Raw genomic sequence first — 19,905 nt, 5'->3', positions numbered from 1 at the left:
CCGCCTATGGCATCGCACCGTTCTGCCGGACTCCGCCTGCTATGTTGCGCCATCACACCCGCATACGTCGCAACTACGCGGCAATCTGAGAAACTGAAGTTGACGCCGTTCCCACGGAAGTCCTCTACGTTGGCCCCTTTCATCAAGTAGTGGGCTCGCCATGACGGTGGTGCTGATGAAAGGGCTGCTCGTGGGAAGGATCCAAGGAAGGCTTATTGCCGTTTTGAGACGTAACAGTATTTATTTCTTAATTCCTGGCGATAGCTCTGACGGACACCGGTGGCGGCGGACAACATCGGCAACAAAATGAGCCCATAACAGCGTACGTTGTAACATCTGCGTACATCCAAATTGAAATTTGGGGCTCTCCGTTGAGTCGCAGGCTAGGAGTGGAGTTGCTGTTGTTGTTGCTCTCCTGAGTGGTTGTGGCGCATAACCACAGTACAGGATTCGTCATGAATCGTGGAGTTAAATTAAGTGAATAAAAACAGGGAAATTTACAATTTCAACAATGGAGCTTGAAAGTATTTTTTGTGAGGGAAAAAAGCAACCAGAAGAAAACCGTGAATAAAAAAAGACTAATAAATAAATAGACAATTAATTAAATGAATGAATAAATATATAAAAGAAAACTGTGGTGGAAATAGGGGAGGATCAGCCTAACATGGCAATCGATTAGTTTCAATCAGGTAATTTTGAATTGCCCAGAAAACACTTCTGTGGCTGAACCGAATAATGAAGGCTCCAAAAGTTAAGATCACAGGCAAAGATAAATCTAAGTCAATATTGTGAGGCGGGATTTCCAGTAGCCCTTTTCTTTAATACAGAAAAACGCCTACAAGATAAGAGGAAATGATCTATTGTCTTCTTCGCATCGTTCGTGACTGGTTCTTGTCTTCATCGGCGAAGAAAAATTATGTCTTTTGCATATGGGATGTATTCCCGAGGAAGGATTGGCAATGGTTTGCAATGGAAACAATATGCAATCGGTTTCTTCCAGCTAACTTAATGGTAACATAGACACATGCATGTTAACATGAGTGTGATCACATTTCTACATAGACTTTATTCACTCATATTTAGGAATTTCTAAGACAGGCCTCACATATTTGGGAATCCTCAGTAAGAAAGTCGCTTTGGAAAATGAACTAATATTTAGTAGGTATTTCTTGCGCACAAACATGCGACCGAATCCAGATCCTTAGCGTTATTTCTGGAGCTACGTTTCACTTGAGTCGTCTCTGCACTAAAAAATTAGAACCTTTCTTGCCAGAATTTCTGAAACATCTAATTAATTTCAACAGCAATGTAAAGACTCACTTATGGTGCATATATGTGCATTTTGTTTTCCCATTGCAATTTACAATCATAACCGGATATTGCGTTGCCGGGGCAGCACAGTTTTAATGGTTTGTCGTGGTTAGAATATTAGAGTAACAAAATCACTAACCAGAGTCCTACTAGCAATAGCCCTGAAAATATCTTGTAGCGACCGTCCTACCCTTTGCATTGCCTCGCCGTGGGGTCATTGCCTCCTGCTCTATCTTGGAAGTGAAGTGGCTGCCCGACTGAAGCACCACCACTGCCATTTGGCAAACCTGCTTTTACTTTTGAATAAAGCCAGTCAACTCTCCATTCTGAACCTGTCAAGACGTGTACTCCTCCAAACCGAGCTCCAACAAGTGGTGATCCAGGGCATTTACGTTTTTTCCCGCACACTAGTCATGGACGACGCTACTCCTACTCCTGCTGACGGAGACGACGCCACGATAATGTCTCCTGTCATCGGCGGAGGTCCTTAGCTTTCCAGATTTTGGTCTATAAGAATCTCCGAGTTCAGTTTATGCAAGTAGAGGCCCGTTTGCAACTATGGTGCATCACATTACAGGCGGCAAAGTAACTGTACATCGTCGCCGCGCTACCCTCCGACATCGCAGATGCCATAGACGACTTGCAAGCAGCTACGCCTTCGGTCACAGCATACGACGACCTGAAACGCACGGTCCTGCAGCGCCCCGAGCCATCGCAACAGAGTAGGCTCCAGCAGCTCCTCTCCGAGAAACTCGGCGACCACCGACCGTCACAACTCCTGCACCGGTTGCGTCAGTTACTGGGTGAGCACTCTGCAAACGAGAGCCAGCTTCCAATTTTGCTCGAGCTGTTCTTGCAGCGCCTCCCACAGTCTGCCCGCATGGTTCTGGCGGGTTCCGACGAGACGAATATCGATCGGCTAGCTGCACTCGCTGCCCGCATACGTGACTGCTCGTCTGCGGGCCACCTACTTATCGCCGTTGCGAGAGTCTCAGAGCCAGGAGACCGACTCTCGCGCCTGGAGGACACAGTTAACCGACTTACGAGTGCACTGGAGAAGCTGACGATGGATGGCAACACTGGCGACCAATTTTGGCGCAACCATTCGCCTTCACAGTCTCGCAGTGCGCCTAGAGACTCGCCGCTGCTGTTGTGCTTGTGCGAACAAGCAAGTCGCTGCACTCAGCCCTGTTCGTGGAGGGGAAGCGCATCGGCCCGTGGCTAACGGCGGCATGCGACATCGGCCCTCGCGCAAGCCGCCGTTAGGTGCAAGATAAGCCCCAAAGAGCGCAAAATTTATTGAGATTGAACATCGTAGATTTTATGATCGTTTCTTACCCCATGTTCCTTTTTTTACTTTTTCTTTCGTCGAACGCCTTGACTAACTTAGCAGAGACACACGGGTATATATGCCTCATGGTCGCAATTGCTTCTCGTAATACCCCATCCCATGCGCTCCGACATCTGCGCTGCTGTTCAATGCAGATCCACTGAGTGCTCACACAGGCGTACTTGGTCATGCAAGGTTGCACAACGCTTCTACGGATGTGGTTTCCCTTTCTCGTACTTTATTCTAGCTTTCGGGCAAGCATTCTGCAGAACTCATTTGCCATATTTAGTGTCCCAGTGCCTCGAGTTGTCGATTGATTCGCCCTCGCTCTATGATCTGCTAGCGTCCTCGTTAGCTCAGATCGTAGAGCGACCTCCCCGTAAAGGCGTTTGTCTCGGGTTCGCATTATTGGGGCGAATTTTTCTTCAATTGCGAGGCTTTCTTCCTGAGAAACCCGTCGGGGCTTCCTTTGTAGCTTCGTGCGACAATTCAGTTGGATGACAATTTTTGCCTTTCATAACATGGTGTAGGTAGAGCTCCATCCGTAGGTACATCAGTGCTTGCGCCGCATGCCAATAATGCAAGGTGCCTCCCCGAGGCTCGGCCGACAAGGTCCAGCCTCTCAGCCTTGCACTGCGCGTCCTTCCGACACTGTCGGCATTAGCTTTACGGCCCACTCCCGTGCACGGAATCTGAGAGCCGATGGGCCATCGACGTTGGTGTTGACCACCTCACCCGATATGCTGATGCAGCTGCCCTTCCTGCTGCTACAGCACGCAATATTGCTTTTTTTTTCATCAAAGGCAATTTCATGCTTCAACACGATGTACCTCGAAAACTCCCCAGTGAAAAGGAAGTGCGTTTCTGTCTCAAATTGTCGAAGCTCTTCTTGCCGAATACCAGGTAATCCACCGCACATCCACCATGTACCATCCTAAACTAATGAAATGAGCGCTTCGATCTCGCTCTTGGTGAGATGTTCACTAAATACGCCGCATCCGGCCGACCACTCCACCTGTGACATGGTTTTTTGCAACTTACGCGCGCAATAGTGCGTCGTAAGCGAAGAGCTAGTTTTCGCAATTATTTGTATTATGCGGACATGAGCCCTCGTTCACGCTGACACAGCACTGCGATACCAATCCGATGCCTCCGAATGCTGGTCATTATCAGAAGTAACCGAATACACAAAATGCCACCGTACGACTCCAGGGGAGAAGCCTTTTCACAAACTGTGCGATTCTAGGAGAGAACCCTATCCGCGACCTGTACGACTCTAGGGGAGACCCTTTCCGCGAACCAAACAGGACCCGCGGGTTGCCGCTTGATGAGGCAAACACGTGCAACGGCGCCTAGGAGAAAGGATCCGCCGCCCATCACCGACCATACTCAGTGCATGTCACGCGATGTTGACTAGAGCAAGATCCCGCCTACGATTTTAGCGGGCCTATATAAGCGGCCTCGCAATGCATTTTCAAGTCATTCATTCTCTTCTACATCCTTCACCAACCATTGAATAAACAGTGCACGTTTAGCACTAGAAATTATCTCGTCCCTGCCTGGTCGCCATGGTCTACCGGACGCCTGCAGCCTGCCGACACGCCACGCTATCCAATAGTAACGCTGGTACAGGCGTCGCAACACTGGTTGGTAGTGATGGGATACGCTAGCCCGGAGACCCCAACGTTGGATAATTTCTAAGAGATCGTCTCCTCTTCGTCCTGGTGACAACGTTCGGAAGGAAGGTGTCAGGAGTCATGACTGCATATGGTGAGTGCACGGCTTTTCTTCACTAAGATATCACTTGGCTTTACGTATTTTTTGGTGTAGTACAAAGCAGTGATTTTTCTTTAACCATTGACGGAAGTTTTGAGTACGTCGAGGTTGTTATAGGGTGAAGAGTTGGCAGCACTTAGGGCAGCGATGAACTTGAAGGCACTAAAGAAACCGGAATTGTTTAACTTGGCAAGAGAATTGGGTCTCCAATTTGCCGAATCGAAGAGAAAGCCGGAGATCATTGAGGAGATCGAAGCGATCGGGGCAGACGACGATGAACTGAAGGAATGCCTAGACAGCATTGCGGATAAGGAGGAAGAGCGTAAGCGCCTAGATGAAAAAGAAGAGCGCGAGCGGGCAGCACGTGAGACCAAAGAAGAGCGCGACCGTGTTTCACGTGACGCACTCGAAATGAGGCGCCTAGATAGTGAGTTTCTGAAGGCTCAAAATACTGAAAGGCCTAGCACAGAGGCACGAGAACGCGAAAGCAGAATGACAGATTTGATGGAACCCTACGCAGTAGGAGGGTTGATCGATTGATTGAAAACATCTTTATTTGCAGGATATTCGTAGAACTCGTGGGTGGGCCGCCTATTCCGGTAGCCCACTGGTTACTGCTGCTGCGCTGGCCCTCCCCACCAGCCAGTGCTGACGGTCAGGATCATCGCTGAGCAGAATAGCCTCCCACTGCTCTTTTGAGGGATTTGGAATGGGGTCAACTATGGGGTTAAACTGGCAAGCCCACACCATGTGGTAGAGGTTAGCTACCTCTCCACAGTGTGGGCATTGCGGAGAGTATAGTGTAGGGTACCACTGGTGTAACTTAGCTGGCGTTGGGTATGTTGGGTAGCCTCCTAAGAGTGTTCTCTTGCAACTTATTGAGGGATTTATGTGGTGTTGGGTACTCCTTTCTGGCTGTTCTGTATGGTGCGAGATTGTCAGCGTACACTGCTAAAGCAGTTAGGTCCCAGCACTCTTCACGGTCATTAGGGGGAGACGCCCGGTAAAGAAGAGCTCGGGCATGCCTGTGAGCGGCTTCGTTTCCTCCTGGTAGTTCCAGGTGACCGGGAAACCAGATGACTGAGGCTTGGCTGGGTGGATGCTTAGTCAGCAATGACAACCCTGACCTGTGAACTAATCCATTATTGAAGTTGCGACAGGCGTTCTGGGAGTCAGTGAGCACATCGGCGTTGGGGTTACATGCTATAGCTAATGCAATAGCTGCTTCCTCTGCGTGAGTGGGGTTGGATGTTTTCATCGAGGCGCAATTCACCATCGATCCTGAAGGCGTTGAGACCACAATAGTCATCACTCCATTCTTTGGCCCTGCGGCGTCCACATGGAGGGTGTTAGGTTGCTCGTCCTATTTCTTCTGCAGGGCTTCCCCTCTTGCTTTTCTCCTTTCGATGTTATATACGGGATGCATGTTCCGCGGAATGGGGTATATATTGATGCGTCTCCTCACATCACGTGGTACCTCTTCCCTTTGGTCTATCGTATAGGGCAGATTAATATGGATCTTTTCGAGCAGATCTCTACCTGGTTTTGTGAGTGCGAGCCTATTGAGTTGTGAGAGGCATTGTGCTTGCCACATCTCTTTGAAGGTATTATCTACTCCTAGAGCCATGAGCTTTGCCGTTGGCGTGGAGTTTGGTAGCCCCAGTGCCGTCTTGTAGGCCTTCCGGATCAGTGTCTCCAACTTTTCAATTTCCGACTTGGAGAGGTTAAGGAATGCCGTCCCGTACATTATCCGAGAAATCACGAAAGCCTGCACTAAGCGGATGGCGTCCCTTTCCTTCATGCCATGGTGCTTATTTCTGATACGATGCAACATCCGGAAGATTTGCTCGGTGGATGTTGTAAGCTTCTTCACAGTGGTGGTGTTCTGTCTCCTCTGCGGGATATACAGCCCTAGGATCTTGATCTCCGTGGGTTTCGGTACTGAGTGGTTGCCTATATACACCGTGATGCTCTGCGCCAGGGGTGTCCTCGGGTTCTTCAGGATGAGCAACTCGGACTTTTCCGGCGCACACTGGAGGCCTCTTTCCCTTGCGTACTGGTCTACCGTGTCCGCTGCTGCTTGAAGACGCTCCTCGATCTCGGCGTCACTCCCCGAGTTGCACCAGACAGTGATATCATCCGCATACAATGTGTGTTTGATACCCGGGATTTCGGAGAGAAGGCCTGGGAGATCTTTCATAGCCAAATTGAACAAAATGGGTGACAGTGCCGCTCCTTGCGGAGTTCCTCTCGGGCCTAGAGTGACGGGATCTGATTTTATTCCACCGAAGTTTATAGTGGCTTGCCTTGCTGATAAGAAGTTTTTGACATAGTTGTAGGTTCTGACGCCACAGTTGGCGTCGGCGAGGCTTTGAAGAATATTTTTATGCGGAACGTTGTCAAACGCTCCTTTCAAATCAAGTGCCAGGATGGCCCTTGTCTGTGACTTGGGGGGAGTCTCAAGGAGATCCTTGTACAGGTACAAGAGGGCGTCCTGGGTCGATAGGTGAGGGCGAAAGCCGAATTGAGTGTTAGGTAGGAGGTTGTTCTCTTCTAAGTATCTACTGAGTCTCGTGTTGATGACCCTCTCTATGAGCTTGCCCAAACACGAGGTCCGCGATATCGGTCTTAGATTATCCAGTTTAAGGGGTTTGTTCGGCTTCGGAATGAACCGAACCTCGGCCGTCTTCCAGGATATTGGTAGCGTTCCCGTAGCCCAATGCTGCTCGTTGAAGCATTCCACCAGCGAGGTGATGGTGTCATCGTTGAGGTTAAATAGGAGCTTTGCTGTTATTTGATCTGGACCAGGAGCTGCATTTTTTCTCATGGCTGCTATTTCTGCTTTGATCTATTCTTTCGTGAGTGGGATGTCCAGCTTCGCATTCGGCAGCCCAGAATACTCCGTTTGTTCCCCGACTGGGTCCGTGCACAGATACCTGGTCTTGAGCTTTTCCATCAACTCTGTGTCCGTACCCGGGATGGCGTGTATAATCTTCGTGAGCCTGTCTTTAGTGGCCGACTTGCTGCTGCTGGGGTCGATTAGGGCACGCAGGAGCTTCCAAGTCTTTGACACACCTAGCTTCCCCTGAATACCATCGCAGAGCGTATTCCAGTTCTGTCTAGCCAAGGTTATGGCGTAGGATTCTGCCTTTTTGTTTATCTCGTCTATTTTTTTCCTGAGTTTGCGGTTAAGCCGTTGTCTTTGCCATCTCTTTGTCATTGAGTGTCTTGCTTCCCATAAATGTAGAAGGTGCGGATCGACCGCTGGGCAGTCTTCTGTCGTGCAGACCTCTTTCGTAAAGGCTTTCAAAGCTTGCACCTCACCCTTAACCCATTCCTCTAGGTTTGTAATAGGGTTTGCAGTAGATGCCCGGGCCTGTCTCCACCTGTCCCAGTTCGTAATTCTTGCGATACCTATTTTGCGTTTGCACGCGTTTGTGCTTATCTCCAGGGAGAGGATGAAGTGATCGCTTCCCAGGTGCTGTTCGGTATTCTTCCAAATCGCGCTGTTTATGTTCTTGGTGAACGTCAGGTCCGGACACATGTCTCTACGAACACTGTTTCCCAGCCTCGTAGGGTAAGTGGGATCGGTGAGGATCGATAGCCCTTCTTGCGTCACTACTTCTTCCAGTTTTCTGCCTTTTGGTGTCGCCGCCGGGTAGCCCCATGAAGGGTGCGGTGCGTTGAAGTCACCCCCAATCACGCAGGGGGCATGGCCCGCTAAGCTCAGAAATTTCTTTATGAGGGAACCCAATCTTGCGTGCCTGTCTTTGGGAGGGCTGTAAACATTCAATACATGCGTGCTTGTCGCTCCTCTTTGGAGAGGAAGAATAGTAATATAGCAGTGTGCAATATCCGGCTCGAAAGGGTCGTGCAGTATGGCAGTGTATAGTTTGTGCACTAACGTGGCAGTTAACTGGCCTTGCTGATAAGTCACATAGTCTTGGGGTTTGATAGGTATTAGGTGGGGTTCTTGAATTAGGATAGCTGCCGGTGGGTCAGATTCCTGAGATAGTAGGAGATTGAGAGCCGCCTGCTTTCTCCTGTAGCCCCGGCAGTTCCACTGCCAGATCTTTATTCTAGGTTTGGCTGGCATGGTGAGTCTGTATCGGAGGGCTCGTCCACTTGCACTGTACGAGCGAATTTGGACTTATGTCTTTTATCCGCATGTTCCTTCCGAAGTGCAGAAATTGCCGTCTCCGTGTATCGTCTGTTGTTTGCAATTTGCTCTCGAATTTCTTGGAATTGGACGTTCACGTAAATAGGAAAGGCTCGAAACTCCTCCTTGAAGGATCGGAGTTCTTGGATAATTTGTTGGTAGACCTCGCCTAAGGCAGGCTGGGAGCTAGGTACCTGCTGTGTTTGGCTTTGAGGAGTCGGCTGAATTACCGGCGTTATTGCATTAGTAGTGGCCCACTTAAGCTCTTGGTTTTGGATTGTCAAAGCGCTGACTTGTTTTTTAAGACTTTCTATCTCTTTTTTGAGTGCTGCCAACTGCGTGTTATTATGCGGGGTGGACGAGGGGAGGGGAGGCCACTCTGCAAAGCTCACCTTCGAATCTGAGAGCTGACCCGAGGACGTCTTCTTCAGCGCCCCGGTGGTCTTCGTGAGGTTCTCCTTCCCTTGTTCTTTACCCGCCTCCACGTGACTGGCGTTCTGGTTGGAGCCGGTTGCCCGGCGTCTCGAGCTCGAACGGCCGCGAGAGGTGGAACGAGAGTGGGAGACTGATGACGACGCTACTCGCCATCGCTGTTCAGGCTGCTTCTTCTGCCTCGGCCTGCTCCTACCTTCTTCAAGTTCCGTTGTTGATGCCGCGTTTGATGACATGGCACTAGCGTTCTTTTTCAGTGGTCTGTGGAATTTCTCCTTGCAGTCCCTTGAGTAAGTCTTGTGCGGACCCTTGCACAGCGCGCAAACGGGTGCGCAAGCCGCCCTCGTTTTCCGGTAGATGTAGCAGCGTCGCTCTGACCACCCGTAGTTGACCGTGAATGGAACTTTCTGGCCGGCGAAGACGATGACTGCCGACGTAGTCTTGCCCAGACGGCGCGCTCCCAGGATTGTATGGCTGGGTGAGGAGACGTCTTGGAAGATAGAGTCATCACCCACTTCAGGCTTGATATTATGTATTGCACCCCTGCAAACATCCTCTGGCAAGGCAACGTAGGCGGTGACTGTTATACTCTTGCCGTCGAGGTGCAGACTATTAAGCTTGGCGAGGCGGAACGCACCTTCCTCACAGTGAGTACATATCATTATAATGTTCTGCTGGCTAACAACGCGCAGAGTTGGCTTTTCTTGTAGCGGTGAGTCGAGGGCCGCTTGGATCCCTAATTCGAGATCGAAGGAGCGTGGAGCCACAGATTGCAGATCCACCGTGGTTTTAGGTCGGATGATGACCTTGTATGGAAAATTCTTTAAACTTGGTAGACGCGGGGGTCTCGGTGCGGGACGCTCTCGGCGTTCTTTCTGCTCCGGCTCTTGCTTGGGAGCTGTGGATTTAGCTTGCGCCGCTCTTTCGTTGTTGCGCCGGGACCATATGTTCCAGCCATGGCTGTTGTCTTCCTTCGGGAGATCCTGCGGGGGCATCAGCTGCTGCTGGGATGTTGGTACATGGCTGAAGTCCATCTCCGTCGGGTCGTAGCCCCTTAGGGAATTCATAGTAGTCGCGGTAGTCATGAGTGAAGCGGGAGCACTCACCGGCGAACGTCGTTAGACACAGCGTTGCGCGAACGCCATGCCGCGCATCCGCGGGCGCACCTGCGTCTCTGCTGCGGTGAGGCACCCAAACCACTCGGCCGTTAGGGTTAGCGCTCTTCGCGTGGTGCTGAGGAGTCAGACAGTCTTTAACGCCGAGAATATGGCACTCACAGGTTCACTGGTGGTACCAGGCGATGCCAGGCGTTGAAGGGAACCCGTGGATGGTAAATATACGCTGATCCAATGTGGCAATCCAATGCTGATCCAATGCTTACGTTGCTGCCACGTGAGGTAGCTGATATTATTGCCCGCGTGGGGAAAGAAAAGCAGAGGACTTCGATAAAGTCAATGCGAATCTGCTTAAAAAGTATAAATTATCAACAGAAGAATTCAGGAGAAAATTCAGGAAGTTCGAGAAGACCAAAAGTGAGTCACAATCACATTTCTCATACACCTTGGAGGTAAACCTGAAAGAATGGCTCAGAGAAGAGGGTGCACTCGGCGACGCCGAAAAGAAAATGCAATGCGTTGCATTAGAACAGTTCTACCGCCGGCTGCCAGTAAACATCAAGTATTGGGTTCAGGATATAGGCCAGGCGTAGACACTATCAGGAGAGCGGCCGATCTCGCTGAGGAGTACATAACTCGCCACGCGGACGAAGGCAACGAAACTCCTAAGAAGGAGATGAATAAATACAGACCCGGCAAGCCAAAGCGATGGTCAAAGTCGAGTCGGTGTAAAACAATGGAAAGGTCAGATTCGGTGAAAACTAGTGACGAGGACAGCGAAGGAAAGGAGGAGTCGCCCGAACGGAGGGCCCAAAGGCAAGAAAAAACGGCTTTCGAGGCAAAGAAACCAGTATTTTGCTATAACTGCCAGCAAACGGGGCATATCTCCGTGGGGTGCAGAAATCACAAACTAGTATTGATGTCACAAAGTAGTAACGTAGAAAATCTGAACTTGCTAGAACCATACATTAGAGACCTCACGGTAAACGACAAGCCATGTCGGGTGCTTCACGACTCGGCAGCCACAATGGACATGGTGCACCCGTCGTACATGGAGGAAGGTCAGTTCACGGGAGAATGTGCTTGGATAAAGCAAGCCGTAGAGACCTCCACTGTTTGTCTCCCTGTGGCACATTCGCATCGAATGCCATTTTGAATTACTGGACACTGAAGCCACCGTCTCGGCACATCTCCCGCCGCAGTATCCATATTTGTTTTCTAACAAATCAGAGGAGTTGCTGCGACGCAGGGGAATCGGGTTTAGTGAGGGAATAGTAAGAGCCCTAACTCGTCCAAGGCAAGAGAGCTCGCGGCCAAGGCAGTGTACGAATGTCCAGGGGTGGAGGAAACAGGTTTGACGGAGGATTCGTTAACCAGCACAAAACGGGACAGCCCTATAGGGGATATTGCGGAAAGTACACTAGCTAATGAAGAGGTCATGAAAACACCGGAGCCTGAAATGTGTCGAGAGGCAGAATGCAGAAGTTATTGAATGTAAGCCCTGCCATATTGATTTCTGAACAGGAAAACTTCGACGTTTCCGGAAACGTGTGGTATTAAGATTGTTCATAGCTCAGCGTATACCACCCACAGTCAAATGCGGTAGAGAACGTCCTCTCAGTCATGAAACGGCTGTTGCGAGCCCTTTGTTATGAGCTCAAAGCCGATTGGGAGGTTTGCTTGCCTGCAACAAGTTTCGCGCTTCGAAGGGCACCGCACGAATGAACAGGTTTTTCACCTTCAGAGCTCGTTTACAGTCGCTGCCTTCGGTCCCCTCTTAGCATCATTCGAGAAGCCTGGGAAGGCCGGGCGGACGACCCTTCGGTTGTGGCCTACGTGCTAGAACTGTTAGACCGACTGCACACATCTCAAGAATCAGCAGGGCAGGAAATGCGCAAAGGCCAAAGCAATGCTAAGCATTACTATGACAGGACGGCTCGAACGCGACGCTTTGAAGTTGGGGAAAAGGTAATGATTCTGAAACCCTCGTTGAAAAACAAACGACAGGTTCAATGGGAAGGACCGGTTGACATAATTCAGAAATTATCTGATACGTACTACGTAATCACGTTACAGGGAAAACGAATGACACCACAAGTTTACCACAGCAATCTACTTAAACCCTACCGGCAGAGGGAGGCCATTGTGAACATGTGGCTTAAAGAACCAAGAGGAGATGCCTGTCGACTTTCCGGAGTTAACATCAATAACGGGGGCAAAAGACATTCATGATACCATTGAGAAGAGTAGAGCAGGCAGAGTTGAATCCCAATCAAAGGGCCGAACTGAGGGAATTCATGTTTGAATCTAAAGACATATTTTCGGACACAGCAGGCAGGACCAGTGCGATCGTTCATAATATCGAGTTAACCTCATCGGACCCAGTTCGTTCGAAAGCTTATCGCGTTTCACCTCGTCAACGTCAAGTCGTGGCCGCTGAAATAAGAAAGATGTTAGAGCTAGGTGTAATCGAGACAGGAGAGCGTGATTATACCTCGCCTCTTATCTTGGTTGAGGTCCCAGGAAAGGGGCCGCAACCGTGTATCGACTACCGGAGGCTCAATTTAATCACGAAGTACCAGACCTACCCAATACCTCATATCGAGGAAAGGCTTGAGAGGGTGTGCAGTACTAATTTCATCTCTACGCTCAATTTAGTCAGATTAAGTCAGTTTTTTTAGCGCTTTCCTCTCTGCCATCTTTGTAACCCCTATCTCCCATCCCCAGTGAAGGGTAGCAAACCGGAGACTGATATCTGGTTAACCTCCCTGCCTTTGCTCTTCATCTCTCTCTCTCTCTCTCTCTTTTGGCCGAAAGTCCTGAGCTTTGAATTGAAGAATGCTCTCTATTGTTTCTCTAGCCTTATGAACCAGGTGCTACGGGAAATGGAGGGCTTTGCACTTCTGTATCTCGATTACATAGCCATCTTTTCTTCATCATGGGCGGACCATATGCAACACTTGCGAACCGTGTTGTGTCGTCTACGAGAGGCCAACTTAACTGTCAAGGCTCCCAAATGTAAATTGTGGCACGCGGAAGTAGCTTATCTGGTTCCTATAATAGGGCAAGGCCATCGTCGGCCTTCAGAGGTTAAACTGACCGCAGTAGACACCTTCCCGCAACCACGCACCAAGCGGGACATCTGGTCATTCCTTGGTTTGGCAGGTTATTACCAAAGATATATCTCGAGTTATTCGGAGATGGCCAGTTCTTTAACAGATACTCTCAGAAAAACAGAACCGCAAACGGTAAAGTGGGATGACGCAAAAGAAAAGGCTTTTATTATGCTGAAGAAAGCACTGACGAGTCAGCCAGTGTTGAACTCGCCCGACTACTCTAAGCCATTCATTCTTCAATGTAAGGGCAGCGAACGGGGAATGGGGGTGGTGCTTTGTCAAAAGAGAGAAGACGAAAATGAACACCCCGTACTGTCCGCCAGTAGAAACCTTTCAGTTCGTGAAGAAGCATACAGTGCATCAGAAAAGGAATGCGCCTGCGTGGTATGAACAGCGCAGAAGCTAGCTTGCTATATCGGTGGTTCAAGGTTCACCATAGAGACTGACCACTGTCCCCTCACGTGGCTTCACTCTATGCCTACAAAAGACGGCCGTCTTTTGCGCTGCTTGGCTCGTCAACAGTACACCTTCGATATTCGCCATAACAAGGGTAAACTTAACGGCAATGCCAACGGTCGATCTGAGTCGTTGCCCCTAGAGTAGCGAAAGCCTCATGCTCACTCTGGTTTCCATGGCATTTTTACGACAGTATTTTTATACATTTTTTTGTATCGCGAAGGTGTAGTTGATTGTTAGCTGATTTTACTAACCACGTCTTAACGCTTTCAAGAAATGGTGGTTTTAGTGTTTAGCGGGGGAGGGCGTTCGAAAGGGATGGGAAAGACGGTGGCCTTGTGCTCGTTTGCTTTGTGGCTGTGGGTCGGGCACTGTTCTGGAGGGATTGCTTGCCCAAACAGGAGACGAAAAGTTGCGAGACCGGTTTGCAAGTCCAGTTTCACCCGACCGGACCAGGAGAAAAGGCATACAAGCGCGCCACGTGGGCTGATGAACGACTGCAAGGAATCTACAAGCTAGGAACCAAGGATTCGTCACCCCAACGGCAAATTCTGCTGCTGAAACGCCGATCTCTTGCCCAGTGGCTGCTGGTCCCTAGGCGTTGAGATCTTCCTCCCCCGCCGGAGATGCTGTTACGATTGGCGTGTAACCCCCCGGGCCATAAGGATGCTCAAAGACCATGCCTAATCAAAACGGGGGATGGATCCTTAATTTGCCATGGTTGCCTCAAGTGGTTGCCGGTCTCGCGGGCGCCCCGCAGTGATGACAGACCCCTATGTGTGTGTACGACTTTAAACGGAACCCTTTTCACAAACTGTGTGACTGTAGGGGAGAACCCTTTTCGCAAACTATGCGATTCTAGGAGAGAACTTTTTCCGCGACCTGTCCGACTCTAGAAGAGACCCTTTCCACGAACCAAACAGGACCCGCGGGTTGCCACCAGAGAAGGCAAGCACGCGCAAAGTCGCCTAGGAGAAAGGATCAGCCGGCTATCCCCGACCAGACTCAGTGCATGTCACGTGACGTTGACGTGAGCAAGATCCTGCCTACGATTTTAGCGGGCCTATTATGTATTTTCAATTCATTCATTTTCTTCTTTTATATCCTTCACCAACCATTGAATAAACAGTGCAAGTTTCGCAGTAGAAATCGTATCCGTCCCTGCCTGGTCGCCATAGTCTACCGGATGCCTGCAGCCTGCCGAGAACGCCACGCTACCCAATAGTAACACCGGTACAGGCGTCGTAACACTACGTAGAAAAGGTTTTCGTTTATGGATGTTTCATAATGTTTGCTATAGTTATTTTTACATGCGAAACTCCGCGTGTCATCACTGCAGTTATACACCATTCATCCCGAATTCACTACGATAACAGAGTTTTCTGTGCGTCCTGTCACACAAACACCTTTCTGGATTCTTTCATTCAGCACAGCTCACGAGTCTGGAACTTCGTGGCCGCTAACATTGATTCTATCACAAATTATTGCTTGTTCAGGCAATCTTCGTTCGCGTTTTAAATTGAAATTGGCGTATCAGATCACCATGTCTTTCGCTGTGAGTGTGCTGTTATGGCTTTTTCAGTTTCTCCTTTATTTGTTCATTGTTTCATCAATGCCTGAACTTATTTTGTTCAATTTTGCCTTCGGATAGCTTTTCGTATGGATCATCTAGCGTTCACTTATATTTGTATTGTTTAATTTCCTACATTTTTGTAATTGCTGTTCAATAACCTGTAACCCACTCCCCTCTACAATACTTTCGCATTTGAGTATATACGGAATGAATGAATTAATTAATCAGCCGTATCCTACAAAAATCTATCGAAGTTTGGGGAACTCCGTTATCCAAGTTAAGGGAAAACTGGCTTCAGGTGTTCACAGCAATGCTCGGAAATAGTTATACTCACAATACCACACAGCTGTGGGGCCAAAGAACGCAAGTTTCTGCAAGCACTGCGAGTTCGCTACACAAATGCTGAATAGTCTACTGTTATTTGGCGACTCTTGCATATGTTCCTTACATGTTTCCATGTATGCATGCACGTGTAAGAATGGCTTGGCTCCCTCTTTGTACCATTTCGATTTTTGAGGAACAAAACCTTTCTTGATATTTATATATTGTTTTGGAATTAGTGAAACATGCGTTTTCTCCTTTTTTCTTTTCTGTTCCTGCGTGCTTTTCTGTATCTGTTTCTATTATTTTCCCACTGCCGTACTCATTTCCTTTGTTGTGGCTTTCCTTTGTTCTTTGGGGCCTGGCCAACCCCCACCATCTTGTTCTTTCTTTATTTTTTAGATATCTTCTTCCTATATATAAATACTATTTCTATCCCCACCTTCCTAAAAAGTATGAAGGCCCTGGACCCGTGTCTGTGTGAGCTGCCAGCCTGATTCCTCCTTATTTCTCTCGTTGTTCATTGTATACGTCTTTTCAGATGTAATAATAATAATAGATCGGCAGGCGCAATATCCCCCTGTAGGTGCAGACATGCAAGTGCAGTGCGCAACTCTGGTTAATATTTATAACCAAATTTCTGGCATTTGCACTTAGCCTGCACTAAGATTTCTGGCCCCGTCCCGATTCGGAATTAGCATCATGCTGTCCTAAGTTCAAGAAATGTCATTTCCTCGGAGCATTTGGTGTGTCATGTGTATTCATATTTCCCACAAAACCGTAATGTTAATATAATGAATTCCACGCTTCAATATCTCACTTGGAGCTTTGAATATACGTGTTATACTACAATTCACGTGTTGGCAGATCCTTGTTGAAGGAAGGGGCCAGAATTATAAATCACACCTCGCGGTGATGCCGAAACCTTTATCCTTCACATATCACCTTGTTTTTACGCAAACTTCACGTGATGAAAGATCTCTGCGTGCATTTGTGCTAGTAAACCATATGATATGACATACCAAACACGTAATCATAGGAAACTGATATTGCACCTATCTGGCGAGACATCAGCTTCAGTTTCTGTAAATGGGTTCGTTCATTTTGAAAAATATGTATTTTTTATTAAGACGTGATCACAACCCCACACCCTCGTCATAACCAACCTGCCCTTCAGCTGCTGTTGGTACTGGTTGTCGAAAAAAATTTTGCGAGGCAATAGACAGTTTTATCAGAGCGTAGCTTACGCTCTGCTCCGCTCCCATATCACTGCACAGGTGGCTGCATAAACTGGGTTAATTTCATTTATTTGACAAGCGCGCCTTTAGCCTGACTGTAAAAAGAGAGTGAAAACGAGTAGACGCTCATTTCTGCTCTGCTTAATTTGCATCAGGGCGGAACGTGGGCAGCGTTCAACGTGCCGCTGCTAGTCTGAGTGTTCTGCGCGCGCACATTAGCGATCCCACTAGCTGTACGTTGAGTGGTTGTGTGCAAATAGTTAGATACACCGGTATTATCGGAGCATACCATAAACACTCTGCCAAATCTGTCTGATGTCCCGTCAAATTGCGAACGTCAAAGCGATCGGCACCGCCAGACACATGTCGTCGCCATCCATGAAACTTGCTACAAGTGCCGGCCTTCACTTGGACTATTTAGGCATTGCTCGGCTGCGGGAAGCCAGCACACAGACAAAAAGGTGTGTCAACCAAAGTCGACATGAAAGGTGGCAAGGTCGACTAACATTGCGTATGCATTTATATGTACATTAATAAGATGGTGCAATGTTGCATAATTGATAAGTAGTTTTGCTATAGCGGCAATGTTTTCTTCGTTCGATTGTCAGACATTAATAATTTTTTTTCTGGACCCTCCATTTAATTTGTTCTTGTCGAGTTTTTTCATTGGCTTTATTTACGCGCATGTAGGTCGACGTTGTCTCCGTCCTTCACGCCTATTTTGGTTGACCCGCCTTTCGTTCTTTTGATGACGAGGTCTTCTTAGCTGACTTCGCACGGGTTTGGCGTATCTGGATATTGGTGTCTTAATATCTGGACTCTTGGTGCCTCACAACTACAAGGGTCCCAGAGAACTGGAAGAAAGCCAACATTATACTAATATACAAAAACAGAAACATTAAAGAATTCGGAAATTACACACCCATTAGCCTACTTCCAGTATTGTTTAAAATATTCACCAGTATAATTTCCTTTAGAATAAGGGCAACATTTGATGTCAGTCAGCCAAAAGAGCAGGCTGCCTTCAGGAAGGAATACTCTACAATGGATCACATCCATGTCATCAATCAGGTAATCGAGAAATCTGCAGAGTACAATGAGCCTCTCTATATGGCTTTCATAGATTACGAAAAGGCATTTGATTCAGTAGAGATTTATACCAGCAGTCATAGAGGCATTACGTTATTAAGGAGTACAGGAAGCTTCCACGTACAGAAGCTTCCACAGAGATTCCACGGCTACGTTAATTCTGTACAAGAAAAGTTCAAACGTACCGATAAATAAAGGGATCAGACAGGGAGACCCAATCTCTCCAATGCAATTCACTGTGTGCTATTAAAGGAGAAGGAAATAGAGATGATAGGATAGGATACACTTTATTGCTCTAATTTATAGAGGCATTCAGTGGTCAGACCGAGTACTTCCATCTTCTTCTTGTCGATGGCGACTCCCATCTTGCAGGGTTGGCGGCCCTATTCCAGGGCACCACTGAGCGTAGCTGCTCGTCGCGCATGGTGTACCAGCCCCCGTTGGAGGCATGGGTTGCCGCGGGAGCTAAGCACATTCTTCCACTGCTCCGCACTCTGATTTTCTATATTGTGGAATGTTTTGATTTTGCTGCATTCCCACGTGATATTATAAAGGGCGGGTTTTGCGCCACACCATGGGCATATGTCCGTGTATTGGTTTGGGAACATTTTGTTTAGTATGTGTAGATTTAGGTAGGTTCCTGTTTGCAGCTTCCGCCAGCAAACTGCCTCTTGTTGATTAAGCATGTTATGGGGCGGGGAGTTCCTCTATGATAATTTAGTATTTCGGAGTACGTCGGGATCACCGTCATTAAGTGCTCGGGGTCTCCATTTAGGTCCGCTCGGTTAGTATGCTCGCGAGCGGTTCTGTCGGCCCTCTGGTTGCCTTCAATTTCAGTGTGGGTATCCAGAAAATGTTGAGTCTAACTTGTATTTCGTGTTGTCCAGCGCGGAGGAAGATTTGGAGCGCCTTTTGGCCAATTCTGCCATTGATGTAGTTACGGCATGCTTCCTTAGAATCCGTCAATATTGTAAGGGATTTGTTTGCGCGGTAACCCTCCGCGGCCGCTAGAGCAACAGCCATTTCTTGTCTCTTAGTTACCGTATAGTCCCGTGCCGACGCGCAAGTGATCTCCTTATAGTCCGCGCCAATTACTGTCACGACGACTTTTTGCTCTGTTGTTCCTCGTTTCCGAGGATACACCGCGGCGTCCGTATCTACCGAGTTAGGTTTGGTTGCTAGATATTTCTCTACATATTTTGCCCTAACATTCCGCCTGGCTGCGTGTAGGTTCGAGTCCATGTTTCTTGGCAAGGCCCCTACCCTGATGGTGTTGCGGTACTCATCTGGTAGGTTTGCCGTTCTCTGTTCTTTCCTTTCTATTTCTTGATGTCCCAGCCTTTTTAGGAGCTTCCTGTCCGTGGTAGTCTGCTGCAGTCTGAGTATCTGCGACCCTAATTGTGCTTCTTTGAGCTCCTCGAACGTGTTATGGAGTCCGAGGGCTAACAGCTTCTCTGTCCGCAACCTAAGTGATGAGGTGGTCACACAGTTGACAGACTTCCTCAATACACATTGGGAAGCGGGGACAATGCCAGAAGAATGGAAACATGCGGAAGTGGTAATGATTCCAAAACCAGTGAAGACGCTACAAGTAGAAAACCTACGACCGATATCACTCAGGAAGAAATAACTTTATTGTGTGCCCTGCCAGTTGGTGGGGAGGGCCAAAGGCCCCACCTAGTTGACGGCCAGGAGTTAGTTATTAAAGTTATGCACTGCGTGCTATTCACTGCAAGCTATTAAACTGGAAAGGCTTAGGAGTGAGGATCAATGGCGAATATCTCGCAACTTTCAGTTTGCAGATGACATTGTCCTGTTCAGCAACACTATCAGGGTATAGACTCGGAAATGCGGTTATATGCCGACGACTGCATTTTATATCGGCCGGTAAAATGTAAGGATGACTGTGTTAAATTACAAAATGACTTGAACAGGATAGAAAGATGGTGCGCAGACTGGCAAATGAGCGTAAATACCTCAAAAACTAAA

At 48.3% G+C, this 19,905-nt stretch overlaps 1 protein-coding gene across 1 annotated transcript in view; it reads right to left on the bottom strand.

The window, feature by feature from the left end:
- The window catches only part of LOC135918208 (uncharacterized), a 64,594-nt gene that overhangs the window by 27,942 nt on the left and 16,747 nt on the right, over positions 1 to 19,905 (bottom strand). The gene's annotated exons all lie outside the window — the stretch shown is intronic.

The sequence above is a fragment of the Dermacentor albipictus genome, chromosome 1, assembly GCF_038994185.2.
Source record: "Dermacentor albipictus isolate Rhodes 1998 colony chromosome 1, USDA_Dalb.pri_finalv2, whole genome shotgun sequence".
In the NCBI taxonomy this organism is placed as follows: Eukaryota; Metazoa; Arthropoda; class Arachnida; order Ixodida; family Ixodidae; genus Dermacentor; species Dermacentor albipictus.
This window is presented reverse-complemented; position numbering and strand designations above follow the sequence as displayed.